This window comes from Carlito syrichta, unplaced genomic scaffold (assembly GCF_000164805.1).
Source record: "Carlito syrichta isolate Samal-C Ts95f unplaced genomic scaffold, Tarsius_syrichta-2.0.1 Scaffold117954, whole genome shotgun sequence".
NCBI lineage: Eukaryota > Metazoa > Chordata > Mammalia > Primates > Tarsiidae > Carlito > Carlito syrichta.
Genome location: NW_007062050.1, coordinates 129,182 through 143,801, shown reverse-complemented (window position 1 = coordinate 143,801; position 14,620 = coordinate 129,182).

Sequence of the window (14,620 nt, the reverse complement as noted above, 5' to 3'; positions counted from 1 at the left end):
TGCGCTACCACGCCCGGCTGATTTTTTGACTTATTGTAGAGATGAGGTCTCGCTGCCCGGGCGGGTCTCCACCCCGCGGGCTCAGGCCATCCACTCCCCTCAGCCTCCCAAAGGCGCGGGATGACAGGCTGAGCCACCGAACCCGGCTCTGAGCTATGATCTCAATGAACAAGTGTGATGATGACACGAGAGAAGAGCACCCCACGCAGAGGAAACACGAAGTGTCAAGGCTGAGGCAGGAGCAAGACTGGTATTCCGGGTTCCTATTGTAGAGAGTATTAAGCAAGAGAGAGAGTAGTAAAAGACAGGACAGAGGGACCAACCGGGTTAGATCACAAAAGGTCATGGTAAGGATCACAGCGCTACTCTAAGCGGAAGGGCAAACTACTGAGCTCTTTAAAAATGGGGAAAATGACACAGATTTATATTTGGAGAAAAGTTAAGGTTATGAAATGTTCCAGTGAGGGAAGATTGGTTTTTTTTTTTTCCTTCTTATATAAGCTTATTCAAGTCATCTCTTTGTAGATTAAAGACATCCATTTTCCCAGCTCCCCCAAAATGGCAATAGTTTTTTTCTAACCGCACCCTAACATTCCAGAAGCATCACTTGCAACACGTTACCCCACTACTCTCTAACTTACGATGCCTTTCAATTCTTACTTGTTCTCAGAACTTACTCTCAGTTGGGATCTCAAAAGACCCAGTTGGCAGTACCAAGCCTGGCACTTTATTGCTTCCAAGAACAAGTCATTTCTTACTTCAACCAGTCTAAACTTTCATGCTGGCCTTTAAGATCAGAGCCTGGGCAACTCCCTCAAGTCCCCTCCCACTGAGGAAGCTTGTCTGTCCTCTCAATAAAACCTGCTTTCTCACCAAAAAAAAAAAAAGATCAGAGCCTACCTTACTTGCCCAGAATTACCTCCCGCCATTTTGACCACATTCTCTACGCAGTCTGTCTCCCTCTCACCTGAACAGATCACTAACAAATTCAGTTCCACGACTCCACCCATGTCTCTGCTTTCTCTGATTGCTGGCTTCCCCTTTACTACCTAAATTCCACCCTTTCTTCCCAAACCCCGCTCACCTCCCGCTTCACCCAAAGCTTCCCTTGATGGAGCTGGTCCTCACAGGGCCACCATCACCTAGTCTTGTAACACTCACAATTGACAATTTAGCACTATATCGTCTTCTAGTTCTCTCTACTTTTTCATTTTTAACTGCCTGTATGATAGAAAACATGCTTTTCTGTGCATTTGAAGCAACACACTTTAGCAATTGAAAGCATGGATGCTGAAATCAGATGGATCTGGGTTTGAATTCCAGCTTCACCATTTACTCTCTCAGCATCCTCTTTGTGCTTCGTTTCCTTATCTATAAACTAAAGATGCTCTTGAACCCTTGTTGTTTAGCATTAACTGTCACTCAGTCCAGACAAGGCTCTAGTGTTTATTCAAGGTTATCATTCTCTCAATTGTATATAAAAACTGCAAACCACAGAATAAGCTGTCATTGAGTTTAACCAGTTCCAGCGCCTCAGGAATTTACCCATTTAAGGATAGGTCTAAGGTATCCAGACTTGATAGAATCTTCCCTAAAATTTCCTCTAGGCATGTACTTAGGTTTTCCAGCACTTTTCAATATCATGCCAGCTACACATCATTGGTTTAAAAGCCTCCCTTTGTTTTAGGAATCTCTAACATGAGTAATTAAGTCTCCCCAGTCAGTGTAATCTGAGCAGCCTTCAGTGTGTTTCCCTTGTTGCAGTAACATGTAATCGTTTAAAATTAGCATTACTTGCTGCTTTGTAGCTTCTTCAAATAAGCCTCTGTCTGTTGTCTTTCTCACATGATTTTTTTTCATATCCTGCTCCCTGTCTGCAGTGTGATATCTGTTTGAGCTTAGATTCACTGCTCACTCAGAAGACACCTTAATGCTTTGAATGGCTGAGGTCCCTAAGATATGTGAAGAGGAGTTATATAGGGCTCTTTTAATAAGTTTGTCATCGCTTATGCAAATTTCCAGTAGCAATCTATGAGATGGATGAAGTCTTGAGTTTACAGACTTATGGCTGGCTGCTGTTGCTTCTGGCACTCAGCTTCTGGAAGGGGCTCAGTAAAAGGAACAAAGCAAAGTTTGCTAAAATGACGGCTTGCATTATTACCAAAAACAGGAGAGTTGAGGGCAGACAGGGAGACACCAGGGATTTGCAATAATTCTCGTAGCAACCTGCAATTTCAAACAACAAAGCTTTCACTAAATTTTGTATTCCATTTTTTGGGATCAAGCCATTAAAAAAAAATTCAAGCAAACAGAAGAAGTACGGAAGCTTCAAATTCCAAGTGGTACATTTAAATAAAAAGGAAGTGGAGAAACATCTGTTTTCGTCCTTGAAATTTGTCTTGACTAAAAGACAAAAAAAAAAAAAAAAAAGCAATAAGAGATATACCAGTGTTGCTTTCCTGATAGTGTACCAAGGATTTCTATGCTTTTGATAGATATTATCTAATAGAAAATATATTTTTTACCTGAGAATGCTGATACCAGATTCAAGGCTAAGGATTATGCATAGCTTCATAGCCAAATATTACTGCTTTTCAAAAATTGAAAATAGGCTTTGACTTAAGAAAATAAGCACTTTAGGAGGCTGAGGCGAGTGGATTGCCTGAGCCCGTGGGTTCAAGACCCATCTGGGCAACTTGGCAAGACCTGGTCTCTACAATAAATCAAAAATTAGCCAGGAAGGTAGCGTGTGCCTGTAGTTCTAGCTACTTGGAAGGCTGAGGCAGAAGGATTGCCGGCCCAGCAGGTCAAGGCTGTGGTGGCCGGAAGCATGCCACTGCACTCCAGTCTGGGTGACAGAGTGAGACTCCAACTCAAAAAAAAAAAAGAAAAGAAAATATAATCAACAATAACTAAACTTATAAATAAATAAGTATTTTTGACATTACTAATAGAGTTTTCATTTTATAAAAAAATTCATTCCAGTGAGTTGATAAATCTAGGTTCAGGATCTCAGAATAATAAAAACCCAAAAGAAAAGAAGAAGCTATATCATATCTAGAAGTTAAATTATTCTCTACAAAAAGGGCTATATGCTTGTGTGCTGCTTGATGGTCAGAAAAGGACAATGAGAGATGTTATTTCACTGTTTTCTTGGATCTTTTATTATCTGTTCTGCTCTACTATCTTTATCTATTGTTATCAAGACAAAGTTTGCCTGTCACTAATTTCCTGTGCTTTCAGTAAACCCTCCCTTTTTAAAGCTATCTAAAGACTATTTTATTAAGTACAGATTAATTTTTTTAAGCCCTTAATTTTAAATACATGCTTTTAAGTTCCCTTGCTGGGAAAAAAAAAGATACATATAATCTTCTTGCTACCCTCCCAAAAGAAACAAAGCACTCTTTGAGTTTAAATTGTTCAGAATACTCTTAAAATGGAGTAAGCAATTCTAGTGTTTGTTAATTTAGAGGTAGACCCCCAAACAGAAAGAATAAGGGACAAAATTATGCTCAAAATGAAAATGGAAAGCCTAAGATTGCTATATGTAATCATATAAAATCATGGAGACTTCCCAAAACAAAACAGGGAAAATCCAGAAAACAGTATCAGATTTCCCCATGGGCATCCTTCCCCACAGCATTTTTAAAAACCTTTGGGTGGTAGCAATGAAGGCTACACACAAGAATCAAGGTTGGGAAGGGGAGTTATCAGAATACCATAGTCAAAATACTGTGCAAATGGTGAATAGGATATCAGGTAGTCCTATATAAAGTCTAAATACATGAACAGCTAGTTGTTCTGAAGTCAAGTGTTTACAAAAGCCAAGGTCCTAATATTTGGCTTCTTTTGGCGCTATGCCTTCAGCCAAAAACCAACTCTGCTCACCTGTGTACAATACTCAAACCAAAATTACTGTACAGATCACTGAGAACTGTCTAAACCCAAAGTCTCAAACCTTTGACTCATACACAGAATATTTCAAATAAGCACAGAAACTAGTACTGTAAGGAAAATATCCAAATCTGGAGATTGTAAATACATATCATTCCCATTTCCAGAGAACATGCATGAGGCCAAGAACCTTGCAACAGAAGAAGGCTGATAGTAGAAAAATACCACATCTTCATTAAATACGAAGGGGAGAAGAAAACATTAAACACAGCCCTAAACTTCCATTTTCCTTTGGTTTTGTTTTCAACTTCTCCCTCCCTTTGATTTGTTTCTTCAGATACAAATCTATCCCACATCACCATAACTTGGGCTTCATGGTCAACAGGAAAAAACAATAATGCTCACTTAAAGATATTTGATGAAAAGTTGATAATGTCAATGTTCAATCAGCTCCTCTTAAAAACAGCAGTTCTCAAACGCCATAGGCCTCTGAACTACTTATAAGCAAGAATTCTTGTAAGCAAGAACCTATCTCCAAGACTTCTCGGATTTCTGTGAAACGGTAACAGTCATTTTAACAAAAGTAGCCCAAAACACCCACAGACAGTCACAATCTGGTTTGCAAATGCTCACAATCATTCTGTTAATATTTACTCACCCAGTTGTGGCAAGAATGACAAAGATAGCAAAGACAGCAATTTTTGCACACTTCAAGCAATCATACTGGAACTTAAATTTTCCATGTCTGTGTCTTCAAGCACAGGAGGGAACTCTGGGTTTCTCCATTTGCAGCAACACTTGATTTGGCAATCTCAAAAAGTTACACTGTCTTTGATGACAGCTTTCTTAGTTCTAATAAGGCCAAAAGACTTATCTTGTTCCAACTGCAGTCTGGAGTTCTCAGGTCAAAAGAAACAATCCAAACACCAATATGTTAAATTAAAATTTGAGGGGTAAGTCCTGTTGACTTTACTAAGCACAGTGCTTCTCCTACTCTCATAAATGTGTCATACATTAAAAAAAGAAGAAGATGTCCTGACCTACCTCTCGCATTTTACCTGCTTTTTTGCCACTCCTTCTGTCTGGAAGACTGAGGGAGTTCCAGCAGAAGACAGATTTTGGAGCTAGGCAACACCTACATGATGTCTGCTCTACGTAGCATCAACCCAGCTGATACCAGTGCTTCAAAAATGTCTGTCAGTCTATACTGTCAAAGGAGCAAACCCAGTAGTTTTCTTTCTCTCTCTCTCTCTCCAAGAGAATGATAACCCCCCCCACACACACACACACACACAAATGCATCGTTTATTTTGATAGTCCAGCTTCTAAGATCACAATGACCTGGCAGAGGAGATACTTTAATCTCTTTTGCTTATCACTCTTAAAATTCTCTCCTCAATAAAAATCCATTCCACTTTGGGTACCCGGGAGTGACACTCATGCTGAATAAGAGGGATTTACAAAGGGAGTTTTACCGGTTACACCACTCCAAGCCCAGTGGGAACGTCCTTCCCACCATCACCTCATCACACATTAACAGGATTAAGTCCTTTGGAAAACCATTATTAAAGGAAGTAACCCCCAGTTCAAGCAAAGGGACAAAAGACTTAGCAAATGTGGCTATTAGTGTAATTCTGGTGATTAAATAACACTTCTCCTCCTCCCCACTAAAGCACACAATAATTACCTCATGGAAAATATTAAAACCAAAGCATTGTAAACATTTGGGTTATGAGCCTAAATACTATATGTTACCACAGAAAGTCTCAAATCCTCTAAAGTTTCATATTTAAAAATCCCATGAATCCGGTATCCTTCCCCAACCCCACCCAATGTAATCTGGCTTTAAAATTGTTAAGTAGGACATGTTTATACATTTGACCACAGGGAATTTCCGTGTGTGCCCACCCACCTCCACAGAAAATAACCCAAAAGCAGCAGCCTTCAGAAGAGACAATACTATCAATGAGTAACTCTTCTAATGTGAATTTCAGAAATTAGCTAGCCATATCCTAAGTTAGTTGGATGGTCAGGGTCCTTCAAATAAAATGAGAGTAACAAGCACCAACTCTATTTAAAAATGAAGCTGATACTGGCTTGACATCATGAAGAAAAGCAAGGCATCAGATAGCACTTCTCAAAGTACATTGGATTAATATCCCAGATTCTAATGGACAAGGATTTTCAGCGATTTCCGTCTATGCTCCTCTTCCCAAACCAACAAGTGCATATTCTACGGCCTATGTAAACCATGGCCAAACAAATCAGAAAGTCACCTCACAACTCCCAATTCCTCACCCCTGAAAAGGATGATTTTGTACGGATCAATTGGCCAAAGACAATGCTATATAATAAAAGTACCTTTACAAACATTTTCATACAAATGATCTCATTGGATCCCCACAATAACTCCTATGGGTAAAAGAATGACTTAAATTGTTTAGAGTTCTTTCTTTGTGAAATTGTAACTAGATACCATTTCTTATCAATAATAAAGTAGCATACAGAAGCAAAGGGAAATGATGGAGATAGAGAAAGAACCATTTTATAAGAACAGTCATATCTTATCTTGACAAGATTTTACTCTTAAAACTGGTGGCCCTATAAAATGTAGGCAACTCATCACCATTTTATCAAAGTACTCATAATTCAGTTGATTAGAAATAAATCCCACAAAAGAACACATCTGCAGTCAAGTTAATGGAAACCGAACCACTAAATAGGAAAAGCGTGGTCTGCTACTCTGAGAAGATGGGTAATAACTAATGTGGTAAACCAAAAACACCAAAAGAGACAGGATATTTTCTTCATCTGGTCTGCTTCTTCGCAATTAAAAGAATCAACTGAGAGGGGGAAAAAAGACAAAAACCTTCCTAAATCAAGAAAATAACTATCCAGACACATACCCTTACTGATATTGGATCTCAATTCAAGAAACTTCAGCTCAAACAGTCTTTTTTTCACAAGGCTGGGAACACCAGACTCTTGTCTTCCAAAATCAAAAATAAAAATTTTATTACTACAGTCTGGTATATTGTCCCATAAAATACCACCTTACTTCACGACCACGTCATTAAAAAACTGTATAAAATAATAACGTCAAAATAGATCACTTTTCTGTTTTCCTTACAATGTTTCTTTAAAGGATATATGACACATATAGCAACCACGGGACATGAAATGGTAGATAAATTAAAAGAAAGTTTTATAATAAATAATATACTCTAACAATAGATATTCACCAAAAGTCAGGAAATTTGATAATAGAAATCTACTGAGAAAATGAATTTGTGAGAATTCTCAAGTAAAAAGAAAACTTAATGGCTATAATCAAGAAAGAAAGAAAATGAGCAACTTCTTTTTGTGCATCTAAGCTCTGCTTCTAAAACAACAGCTGTCTTTGCTCAGCTGGAGGAAAACCACAGGACTTGGAATAACTCGCTTAATGTGCTGGCCCTCCTTATGTTAAAATGACACTGTTGACTCACCCTCAGTCCGACATGTGCTTGGTTTAACTTGTTTTTCCAGTAACAATAATGAACTGAGGCCCGACCCAGTGGCTCAGCCTGTAATCCCAGCACTTTGGGAGGCCGAGGCAGATGGATTGCCTGAGCCTGAGGGTTTGAGACCAGCCCAGGCAACTTGGCGAGACTTTGTCTCTACAATAAATAAAAAAAAAATTAGCCAGGTGTGGCAGCACACGCCTGCAGTTCCAGCTACTGGGAAGGCTGAGGCAGAAGGATCGCAGGAGCCCAACAGGGTGACGCTGGGGTGGCCATGAACGTGCCACTGCACTCTAGCCTCGGCGATGGAGTGAGACTCCAACTCAAGAAAAATAAAAATAAATTTTAAAAATGAACTGAGCTGCTCTAATGTTGAAATGGTTTGCATCCTCACAGCTGAAAACGTACTTGGAAGCGCCTACTGTTGTCTAGTATGTTGTTCTAGTTTGGCCATGCAGTCAGAGTCTTTTCCTTCTTTCTGATTCACTCTCCAGAGTCTCTCTGCAAATGATTACCAGGGTCACTTCTTTCTACTCCATCGCAAAAGTGGAAATTCTTCTAATTACCAAGATAATCTTTCACTGCACTTGTTCGGCGTATCATTGTCTTAGCTAATCCCCACAGTCCTAGACTTCCAAAGTCTAAAACGAAAAGAACGGTCTAATTTGTTTTCCGTACTTTTAGTGACATGTCCCGGCCAAATTTGGGTGATACTACAGAAGGCCCACAACAAAGTCACAGTCCTTGCCTGCTACCGGTATCAATCAACAGGGTCATAGGAAAGTCTGGTAGACATTCCATTCTACTGCTCTGTCATTTCTAGCTTGCAATTTCTAGCTTTTCAATTAAAAAAAAAAAGTTGAAAGAATTTTTTTTTGAAAAGTAATCTTTACCAAGCTCTAACTCTAGATTAGGAACCAGGTTAATCACTATAATGGTGGGATGGGAAGGTTTAATGACATCAAACAAGGGTTTTACTGACGCCAAGCCAAACAATGAAAGGGAAGATTGTTAATTCTCCTTAGCTCAAAAACAGTATTCTTTCTGAAGGAGAGATTCAACCTAATTTACATATATCTTCTATTCTTACCTTTTCCACCTTAGCAACATAGTTTCTTAATCCAAATTTTTAATTCAAAAATTATTTTACAAGCATGGGGAGTAAAAAATAACCTACTAACAAAAAAGCCAATAGTTCCAACATTACACTCTTCATTTTTCATTCTGGACCATACCGCAGACCAGCAGTCTGCAAAATGAAGTAAGTATATATATTCCAGAGGTTGGGGAGCTGCAAGACCATCCACCTGGGGTTTCAGAAGAATTTTAAGACGACTACATATTTATAGCCTAAAAACATCATACAGTTAAGCGTCACTAAAAGTAACACATGTATACACGGTTTAACAGTTGTACGTTTATATAATTAGTAAATATTTATTTACTTACAGAGGGGAAAGTCTATGCTCAAAAAAATGTTTTTCTTGGGGCATACATGTTTTAAAAGTTTAGCGGGTCCTGCTTTACCCTCACATTTCACAAAGGAGGACAGACATACCTCTGAGGGGACACAGTATGCCAGGAAAATGCAAGAAACGGAATAAACCGGGTACATCTTCCCAGTATCTCTCTTTCACTCACTCTAGTGTAAGTGACTTTCACTCTTCTCCACAAGCAGGTGTTGAAGACACTTCCGATGAGCACGGACATGTGTTAGGATGGAGGACGACACACAAGGATGACCTGGCTTCAGGGTTCTATTCCCGAGTCTCTCTCCTCTAGCCACGTGACCAAGGGCCGATCAGTTCACTCTTGTGGGCCTCTCTGGCTCCTTCCTCCTCGAATTTTGTGACTTAAAAGTAGGTTTTTATCCCATTCTCACTTGCTCTACCCCCAGCACATGTCCTTCTTCTAACCAGACCGTATTACCACAACTCCCCACCGATCTTGGCCTCCTTTCCCCCTCCCTGATGAAGCCTTGATTTTGCATTTGCTCAGCTTCCGTGGTCTGTTTGTATAATGCTAAAGGGTTTGTAAGGATTCTCAAGTTATTTCCAGTGTCCTCCACTACTTCTAGACAGACTGGGTAAGCTCCTTTGGGTCAAGTGCTTGGGATAGCATTCTGCATGGGGGATTGACACACATTATCATTTGATCATGCTGATAATCTATACAGTCCCGCCCCAATCCAAATCAGCAATACACTAATTTTAAAGAAAAAGTAACAGAAACTATAATTACCCACCTAATGAAGATATGTGATCTATCAAAAGAAAATGAAGCTAAGATCATCCCCAGGTAAGACAGGCTAAGGAAAAAATAGCTCTGGATTTAGCAGGAACAAAAAGAGAAACTGGAGACAGTCCAGAGAAGGGTTAACTTATCCTGGTAGGATGTCCCCTCTTACTCAAAAACAACTGAGTTCATATTCCAGGCATGGTCACTCTGTCAAAGGGATTAGTAATTAAACAAATTAATAGATGAAATATACTTACAGTCTGGCACTGTTAGTTGATATTATTACCCTCATTCCTTCAAGTACACCAGAACTAACAGGAGAAATGTTACATCTTTACCTGCAGACTTTGGGAACTTCAGGGTAGAATTTTCACCTATCCAGAGCAGGCTGAGATTCAACTTCCCTTTTCAAGTTTCGTCAACATTCCTAAAGGTTCCGTAGCATATTTTCATCACATGAAAAGAGACGACTCCATTCCCAGGCCTTACAGTGCACTTTTAAGGAAGCAGGATGGTGTGAGGGATAAGGCTGTGGGCCAGGGACTCAAAGTTAGACATCTGGCTTCTATGCTGCCATTGGCTATTTTTGTGCTCTTGAAAAATTACCTGCTTTTCTAAGGCCTAAAATTTTTTATCTGTTTTAAAAAAACATTAGATGACCTAAAGTCCATAGCCAACAAAGCAGTAGCTCACACATGTTTTACACTGACCTGCAGTAAGAAATATATCTTACACTAGATCTCAATATTCACATACATGCATACAGCAAAAACAAAAGTTTCAAGAAATATGGTTCATTCTTACTATATGACAGTTTCTATTCTATTCATTTTTTCCCCCAAAAGTGCTATTTGAGACCTACTCAACCGATTTTATGACCAGTGGTAACAATCTGCAGCTTAAAAAACCCTGGACCGCAGCATGTAGTAGAGTGTGGCCCTACAGTGAGACAGACCCAGTCCCACTTTAAACTAGCTACATCATCTTGGGTAAGTTACCAACCTTTTCCAAGTTCATCATCTTTTACATCAAGATTGAAACATCAGGGGTTTTCTACAGATTAAATGACATAATGCATGTAAAGCACTTAGCCACATAACATAACAAGTATTCAATGGTGATGACTACAACATCAATATTATTTTTACTAAATGCAAAAATTCCAAAAGAAAGTAAAATAAATGGAAGGAAGCTTTAAAAAAAAAAGGAATAAGCACTGTTATAAGCATCAATAATCAGCAGGGCTGTTATAAAGTTAATCCAGGCCTATGCTCATTGAAGTTCCACAAAAAGAGGGTTTTTATCTGCTTTCTTCACCATATCCCCTAGCAACTATAGTAGTTTCTGATACACTTATTTATTGAATGAATACATTTGGAGGCTCACTTCTGTGCACTGAGGAGCTGTGAAGAGATACCATGAACCCATAGCATCTCTGTCTCAAAATCCAATCACCTCGAGGTTGCTCTGAACCAGTAGCTCTCAAAGTGCACCTGTCAGAATAGCAGCAGCATTACCTGGAAACTTTCTGGAATTTATCAGGTCCCACTCCAGGACTATTAAATCAGAAAACTTGAGTGCACTCACGTTTGAAAACCACTATTAGAAACTGATTTAGGAGTTGATAACAATCCCTGGGAGCTACATGGACAACCAAGGGGACTCCTGCAAAGTTCGCTGATCTTAGGAACTAATTATTCGTTGAGTTCAATCCAGACCCTTTAGAATCAGCTGCAATCTCCAAGAAAGTTGCCAAGAATTGCTTCCTCTATTCTGCTTCTCCTCATTGCATCAATAAAGCCTAAACTGGACAGAGACCTTCTGAAACAACTATTCTAACATTCAGCACAAGGTCTGACTCCTAAAGGAATGCAAAACCGACTTGTTAAATGGTCTTTTATCTAAGTACGTCCTCTGGGCTCACACTGTCCATACCAGGACTTCAGGAATGCAGGTTCAGGGTGCCTCCTCAAGCTCTGCATCAGTTCTCAAAAAAAAAAACAAACCATCAAGGTCCCACAGCCAGTCTGCAAATAGCAACCACACAGTGAAGTTAGTTATAACACCACTGCTCTGCCAACACTCACCTTGTGTTTGACCACTTGCCAAAATGAGACCTTATAAAGTGTGCACGGATACACACTTTAGAAAGAAGATAACCAGACATTAAAACTCCAAAGTGGAAGTTTGTAGTATGCTGGTAAATGAAAAAACATATGTTTGTATCAATAGATTGATTCTCCTTCTACAGAAATCCATAGGAAAGCTTGATAATTTCTATAAAATCTTAATTTCTGAAAAGGTACCCTAATCAGAAGTCCTGCAGTGCTACCAGGCTCTAGTCAGATATAAGACTAACAAAAAACACACTGGTTTTATCAAAAAGCAGGAAAATAGGTCAGGTGCAGTAGCTCACCCCTGTAATTTCAGCACTTCGGGAGGCAGAGCTGAGAGGATTGTCTGAGCCCAGGGGTTTGAAACCAATCTGGGCAAACTGGCAAGACTTCATCTCTACAATAAATAAAATACAATTTTAAAATGTTAGCCAGATGTGTTGACGTATGCCTGTAGTTCCAGCTGCTTGGAATGCTGAGGTGGAAGGATCACCTGAGTTCAGTAGGTAGAGGCTGCAGTGGTCATGTGTGTGCCACTGCACTCCAGCCTTGGTGACAGAGTGAGACTCTGACTCAAAAAGAAAAAAAAAGCCAGGAAAATATAATTATCTTCTTTCCACTCTCCACTCTGGAAAAGATTTCTAAACATACTTTCCAAGGGCAAAGGGCACCTCTTAAAAACATGAAGATTTCATACTTCTGCCAACAGAATAATGATCCAGTTATACACCAAAGAGTAGACAGAGGGATCCAACTTTGGTTCTCTCAGCTATTGCTAGTACCTATAGTGTGACTCTGTATTAAGTCTCACAGGATCTCTGTCGCAGTCTCTACAAATGAACACATGGCCTTGTCTCTACCAAAGATTCGATGCACATGGAAGTATTCTGCAAGCCAGGGGTCCCCAACCCCTGGGCTGCTGACTGGAACCAGCCCGTGGCCTGTTAGGAACCAGGCCACACAGCAGGAAGTGAGCAGCCTGCAAAGAAGAAGTTCTGTCTCCTGTCAGATCAGCAGCAGCATTAGATTATCATAGGAGGGCAAACCCTATTGTGATCTGTGCATGGGAGGGGTCTAGGTTACATGCTACTTATGAGAATCTAATGCCCCCTACCCAAGAAACCGGTCCCTGATGCCAAAAAGTTGGGAACCACTGCTGCAAATGATTACATATTATCTTATCAACATGCACATGTATCCCTGTGAACTGAGTCCTTCCCTCACAGTGAACAGAATGACTTATATTAGAAAGTGCCACAGATGATTTAATAGCAGCTGTAAAAAAAGTATAAATGAGAAAAAGATACTCAATATTTATATATACATAAAGCAGCATGAAGCCACAGAAGGCTTCAAGTGACAAAGAAATTAGTTAGGAAAATGACCCACAGTACAGTGGCCCTTCCTAGTTTTGGCAAAGATTTGTGCTGGAAAGACATGGTATTTAAGAAGGAAAGATTAGTTAAAAAAAAAAAAAAAGGAAAATGAATTCTTTCAAAACTTCACAAAAGATTATGTTTAGAGAGAAGTTTGGGAACAAGGGGGAGTGAGAGCTATGTTTCTGTCAGGTCTGATTTATCCTTTGCTATGGGTACACTGTCTTTTCATGTGGCATCAAAGAAATAGTTGAGCCATTTATTGTTGTTGATCATGACAAGCAGATGCTGATGGGATGATTGCACATCAACAGTTCTCAGACTCAGGTCTTGTGTAATTGGGTGTGTCAATCTATGTCACTCCACAGATGGTTATTAAACTAGTTACAACTTCCCTAAATCTTTGCACTAGATCTGTGCAGCATTCTCGATAGCTATTCTCTGCCAACTGAGAATAGGCAGTATTACAAAAAAGGTTTCTGAGAAAACAATTCCATAGTCTATTCTTCCTCCCAACCCACAAACACACACATAATATACACTTAAATCAGAGATGTTTAGTTTTCAGTTCAGACATCCAAATTTTCACATTTGAAATTTAATATTTTATAAAAACCATAAGTATTCTTTTAATTCAATGAGTGAAAGAAGTCTATCAACTTCAACCTGTCTTGAATAAAAAAATATAATAAATCTATAATTTTCTCTGAAAAAATGATGTGCCTTTTGGATAAGCTATGCACCTCAGGGGCAACCCTGCTATCAAAGCTCTCCTCAGAATGGTGGAGAATGGTGAATCTCAACTATCATGGCATGCAACTGTCAAATTCTTCCTAGTGAAAAAGATGCACAGCTCTGACGTGCCTAGATGACAGTGGCCTTCGGCTCGGGTACTCTCTGCTGACCACAGGGCATGGTCAAATGTCCAGCTGGATTGCTGTGAGACTTGAAATGATTCACAGGGCATTTTGTTGACACTGAGATGCCCAACCTTCAGCTTCTTGTGTTATGCTTTCATAAACTGGACACCCAAAAGAACATTTGTTAAGAAGGCTCTCTTGAACAAAAGGCACAACTTTTGAAATGCACTGTTGTGGAAAGGTAGACACAGTTTCATATACAAATAGATGTAACCAGAGCACAGGCTAGGTTAAACTGAAGTGTAGTATGTGAGTTTGCTTATTTTTCTTTCTTTCCCCATAAACATTTGGCAGAGTTAAAATTTCAGCCATCATGCATTTTCTTCCCTGAGATGTATCAGTTACAGTTCCCACAGAGGCTAGATGCACATTTCCTTGTGGGCGTATGTGTAAAAATACCATAACAAAACATTTTCTATTTCCTCATTTTGATTAAAAGGAAAGATGAAATGCTAAACTGCACTTACATAAGTGACAGTGCAATACTGACACACCCATCTGCATATGCAATTTGGTTTTTTGTTTGTTTGTTTGTTTTTTGAGTTGGGATCTCACTCTGTCGCCCAGACTGGAGT